Source organism: Nilaparvata lugens, chromosome 14, assembly GCF_014356525.2.
Source record: "Nilaparvata lugens isolate BPH chromosome 14, ASM1435652v1, whole genome shotgun sequence".
NCBI lineage: Eukaryota > Metazoa > Arthropoda > Insecta > Hemiptera > Delphacidae > Nilaparvata > Nilaparvata lugens.
In genome coordinates, this window is record NC_052517.1 from 793,237 (window position 1) to 800,032 (window position 6,796).

Below are 6,796 nucleotides of genomic sequence, written 5' to 3' on the forward strand. Positions count from 1 at the left end.
TGGCCGCTTTTTGTTTGAAGATGGCCGTGGATTATCCACCAATCAGAGACGAGAGCGGTTAAATTCAAACGTTCAAATCGTTTATTTACCGAATTGATTGAAAGGATAATAAATTATTGAATATTTATCAATCTACTATCACAAAATAATTTATTCAACATCATAAAATGAAGAATATTTATATAACCACACATATTTTCACAGAAAACCCGTGAAAATGAACAAATATTGATTGAATTCTATGAAGATCCACTATTTAACGGGGGAACGAGCTTCGCTCTGGAGTATAAAAGCATAGAAAATTTGTAATGAAAGTATGAATTTATAGTTCATATTTATTTATTCATTTTTAAGATTCACTACTTATAGTGACTTCTCTGCTAAGATTTCTTCAACATACCGGTATTAATAAGTCGTTTTATTTTGATTTGCATTAAGAATGCATATTGTTTTGATTTAACTAATTATGCTAAAAATATTATAACTTATTAAGTTAGTAGTCCAAAAATTTGTACTCCTTATAAAATTCTAGTCCTGGTATTGCTTGGAATTATTTTACCAGTTGTTTGGAACCCACCTAAAATTGCATGATAATCATAATAAAAGAATTATTCCTCGCAGGAGAGACTGTCTTATGGTTCAAATTAAGTTCAGCGCCGCGCTATCGGTTCTGTCATTGGATGGGTGTCTGTTTAAGACCAGCTCTGCTAACAGTCAGTGTTATCAGCTGCAAAATTACTAGCCGGTGGTTTGGAACACACCTGAAGTCCACCTATCTCTCATAATACCGGTCGTGTGTTAATGAGAACGATATTATTTCACATCCTTATCAGTGAGTCGACAATTATTAGTTGAAACTCCGCCGATTCATGTTATTACATCACAATATTATAATTGGAAACCAGTTTATTCTCACAAATTTTGTTGATGATTAAAGATTTACCGGTTTGGAGGGTTAGGTTGTTGGGTACCTATTATCAAGAGGAAAGATAGCATGAGTCGGTAATTGACCGAGCGAATTGAGGTCTAAGATTCAAGTCGACGGTTTGGCATTTCTCTTAATGTTTATATGTTGCGCATTTACGGCGAAACGCGGTAATAGATTTTTAGGAAATTTGACAGGTATGTTCCTTTTTTAATTGCTCGTCGAAGTATATACAAGGTTTTCGGAAATTTTGCATTTCAAGGATAATATAAAAGGAAAAATCTGGTGTGGTACACTCACACAACTTTCCTTGCTCATATTCGAAACTACGATCAGACTTTTGTATATGTGTATATATAATTGTTTTCAGAGTACTTTTTCCTTTGTGTAAATTGTGAAATTCAATGATTTTTTTAGTCGTCAAAACAGCTGTTCTACAGATGAAATATCTCGACTATGTGTTCTTTTTATGAACTGCTCTACCTACCTACCTCATGCACGAGAAGGAGGTTACAAAGTCCATTTCTCAAGGATGGGGTGGACCCCCCATTAGTTTCCCAGAAAGGAGACTCATGCCAGTTAATAGAGCTGATAAATAACTATACAGAGTATGAATTTGAAAAAAATCGGTCAAGTTATTTTGAAAAAATCGTGAAAAACATGGTTTTTTAGTAATTATCCGCCATTTTTCTCAAGAATATTACGGAGCTCCTGCAATTTTCCAAGGAAAAAACTCATGTCATTTGATAGGACTTATGAATAGCTACCCATGGCTTGAATTTGAAGAAAATCGTTAGAGCCGTTTTCGAGAAAACCGTGAAAAACCTGGTTTTTGGTCATTATCCGCCATTTTTCTCAAGAATATTACAGAGCTCCTGAAATTTTCCCAGAAATGAAACTTATGCCAGTTGATAGGGCTTAGAAATAGCTATCCATGGTATAAATTTGAAGAAAATCGTTGGAGCCGTTTTCGAGAAAACCGTGAAAACATGGTTTTTTAGTCATTTTCCGCCATTTTTCTCAAGAATATTACGGAGCTCCTGAAATTTTCCCAGAAATGAGACTTATGCTAGTTGATAGGGCTTATAAATAGCTATCCATGATATAAATTTGAAGAAAATCGTTAGAGCCATTTTCGAGAAAAACGTGAAAAACATGGTTTTTTAGTAATTATCCGCCATTTTTTCCGCCATCTTGAATTGAATTTTATTGAATTTCTTATTGTCGGGTCCTCATGGTATAGGGACCTTAAGTTTAAAATTTCAAGTCGATCGGTTAATTAGGAATGGAGTTATCGTGTTCACAGACATACACACACACACACACATACACACACACAGACCAATACCCAAAAATCATGTTTTTGGACTCAGGGGACCTTGAAACGTATGGAAAACTTGAAATTGGGGTACCTTAATTTTTTTTGGAAAGCAATACTTTCCTTACCTATGGTAGTAGGGCAAGGAAAGTAAAAATGAGCCTCCTTCATACGCCAATATCGGAGTAAAAATCAGAGACTATGGAATTATTAATCATAAATCAGCTGACAAGTGATTACACAGATGTGTGGAGAAGCCAGTCTATTGCTGTATTTCCATAAGGTCTATAGTTTCAATCAGGTACTTGTGGATGAGAATTCTGCGTGAAGTCTACTGTTCACAGAACTACTAGTGGTAGGAATTGGTCATTTATTTCCAAATTTCAAGCCGATTACTGTCTATTATTACTGATATATATCTCATGGTAGGATTAGGCCTTTTATGTTCCAAATTTCTTCTCCGATTACTGTGGACTACTGTCTATTATTATTGTGTTGTTGGGAGTGTAAGAAGGGCACAGTATGAGAGACTACCAGCGTCACATAGCTTCACCAAAAACAACTACTAGGACTATCGGCTTCAATTAACACTCACATTTGCAACATAAACGCCCTAAACCATGGCATATCACCATAAATGATACAGAATCAACACAATATGATACAGTATCATCTCAACTTGATACGCAACACCATAATTTGATACAAACCCTATACCATGTGATTATCTTCTATCTTTTCACTATGGTATCAACAGAAGTACTGTAGTGATATTTCACTCGAAAATCAATATATTTTTACACACTTTTTTCCATGTATTTCACATGACATGCAGTCATGTGAAAAACATAGAAAAAGTTTGTTAATACATCGCAGCTCGAGATGGTTCAGAAAACCATCATCTTTGATAGTATCGTACATTTTTTCTTAAAATTAGTTGACAGGGTACATTCCAACAATATATCAAACAAAGCCCAAAAATCCAATCTTCAACAATTTTATAAATATATATTTTCATAATAATATCGATATACAAAAAATGTTTTTCAGCGGATGATTGAAAATATTGCGCAAGTTTATACAACGTGTATGTATAAATAATAATACCATGGGCATTATAACTATAGCTTTACTTATAATACCGTGGGCACTGTTATGCATGTTTTTACATAGCTTCACATAAATATATGTATATAATAATATGTGTATATTATGCTTCAACACTTACGCACTTTTACACTATTTCAAATTCGCCTAAATTTACAAAATGCATTAAAGTCTACCAACACTAAACGACATTTATTTCATGTAAACGTTGTACAATTTTCCGTCGCATTTTTTTATAAATTGAGATATAAAAAATTGCGTAGTTCGATAAGATTTATTCGTTTATTTAATATCAATTAAAGCAAGGCAAGATTATTCAAGTGATTTTTGATTACTCTATTATTATTTATATTATGATCCAACAAGAACGATTAATCAACAAAATTAGATATAATTTTATTAGTTTAGCCATTCTAAAATTTTGAAAGTTTTCGAGAAAAATAGCAAAATTATTCATAATTGAAAATTAAAATATAAAGGTGTAGTGTCAAAAAATAAATAAAATATATTGGAGTCTATGAGATAATTTGATTAAGTATTTTGAAAGTTTTCAATCATAAAAATCTTGAAAAAATGAGTGGAATTATGAAAATTTTTTCAAGAAAAATTATGGAAAGTTTTAATGAAGACAAGATGAACAAAATTAAATCATCAAATAAAACAAATATCTTGTATAATATAAGAAAATATAAATTTGAAAAAAATATTCAACAAATAATTACAAATGAATATAGGAGGAGATGGAGGATAAAGTTACAGAAATCTAAAAAATATCACTTTTTTATGGAAAGAATAAACAATTTTGAATATCAATCATAACACAACAGAATGCTTCAATTCCTTTAGTTTTGTAATAATTTGATAAGCTACTAAATTTTATTTACTTACTAATGACAATTTATTCTGTATCACATTTTCAACTTTTCAAGGCTTTTCGACTAATTTTACAATTAAATAACAAAAAGCTAAACAAACTAAAACTATTTTTAAAAACGTTTTCGAAAATTATAATTTAGGGTTACAACATAATTTCATATGGTATTTGAATCAATATCAGGACAACGAAGATATCATATCATAATATCAATAAAAAAATTATTGTATTTTATATTTCATAATTTAAGAATATTTTATTTTAAATTAATGAAACAATGGAGTTCTGTTTCGATGAAATTTATAATTTTTATAATAAAAGAATAGCGTTATTCAAAAATATAGCATAAGAATATATTCCATGGGTAGTTTATTATCCAAATTCCAAGCAGATTTTCGTTAACTGAAAAAGAGAAACTGAAGTCGACTACTGTCGACTACTGTCTATTATTAGTGTGTTGTTAGGAGTGTAAGAGTGTAAGAAGGGCACAGTATGAGAGACTACCAGCGTCACATAGCTTCACCAAAAACAACTACTAGGACTATCGGCTTCAGTTAACACTCACATTTGCAACATAGACACCCTATACACTGTCTATTATTAGTGTGTTGTTGGGAGTGTAAGAGTGTAAGAAGGGCACAGTATGAGAGACTACCAGCGTCACATAGCTTCACCAAAAACAACTACTAGGACTATCGGCTTCAGTTAACACTCACATTTGCAAAATAGACACCCTATACACTGTCTATTATTAGTGTGTTGTTAGGAGTGTAAGAGTGTAAGAAGGGCACAGTATGAGAGACTACCAGCGTCACATAGCTTCACCAAAAACAACTACTAGGACTATCGGCTTCAGTTAACACTCACATTTGCAAAATAGACACCCTATACACTGTCTATTATTAGTGTGTTGTTAGGAGTGTAAGAGTGTAAGAAGGGCACAGTATGAGAGACTACCAGCGTCACATAGCTTCACCAAAAACAACTACTAGGACTATCGGCTTCAGTTAACACTCACATTTGCAACATAGACACCCTATACACTGTCTATTATTAGTGAGTTGTTGGGAGTGTAAGAGTGTAAGAAGGGCACAGTATGAGAGACTACCAGCGTCACATAGCTTCACCAAAAACAACTACTAGGACTATCGGCTTCAGTTAACACTCACATTTGCAACATAGACACCCTATACACTGTCTATTATTAGTGAGTTGTTGGGAGTGTAAGAGTGTAAGAAGGGCACAGTATGAGAGACTACCAGCGTCACATAGCTTCACCAAAAACAACTACTAGGACTATCGGCTTCAGTTAACACTCACATTTGCAACATAGACACCCTATACACTGTCTATCATTAGTGTGTTTTTGGGAGTGTAAGAGTGTAAGAAGGGCACAGTATGAGAGACTACCAGCGTCACATAGCTTCACAAAAACAACTACTAGGACTATCGGCTTCAGTTAACACTCACATTTGCAACATAGACACCCTATACACTGTCTATTATTATGTGTTGTTAGGAGTGTAAGAGTGTAAGAAGGGCACAGTATGAGAGACTACCAGCGTCACATAGCTTCACCAAAAACAACTACTAGGACTATCGGCTTCAGTTAACACTCACATTTGCAACATAGACACCCTATACACTGTCTATTATTAGTGTGTTGTTGGGAGTGTAAGAGTGTAAGAAGGACACAGTATGAGAGACAACCAGCGTCACATAGCTTCACCAAAAACAACTACTAGGACTATCGGCTTCAGTTAACACTCACATTTGCAACATAGACACCCTATACACTGTCTATTATTAGTGTGTTGTTGGGAGTGTAAGAGTGTAAGAAGGGCACAGTATGAGAGACTACCAGCGTCACATAGCTTCACCAAAAACAACTACTAGGACTATCGGCTTCAGTTAACACTCACATTTGTAACATAAACGCCCTATACACTGTCTATTATTAGTGTGTTGTTGGGAGTGTAAGAGTGTAAGAAGGGCACAGTATGAGAGACTACCAGCGTCACATAGCTTCACCAAAAACAACTACTAGGACTATCGGCTTCAGTTAACACTCACATTTGTAACATAAACGCCCTATACCATGGCATATCACCATAAATGATACAGTATCAACCCAATATGATACAGATCATCTCAACTTGATACACAACACCATAATTTGATACAAAACTTACAAACTTTGAATGAATTCTACAAACCATGGCATATCTTCTTATGCTATCTTTTCTCTATGGTCCTACTCTCTAATAAATTTTGCTTATCTGGGGGAACAAATAGAATATCATTGTTTAGTATGACGGTTTTCACACTGGTATGAACACTCCCATACCAGCTAATGCTACTCTATTTAGCTCATGTGTGAACACACCCATAACAACTAATGCTATTCTTCAGATGGAAATTACTGAGATATTGCAAATGCTAATGAATTTATAATTATTTTGCACTTGATAAGAACAATAGCTTTTTTCAGGACATCATCGTACACGTGGACAAGACGTTAAAAATATATAATAAATTATTATTGAACAAAAATCCAAATTAGGCTATCCTG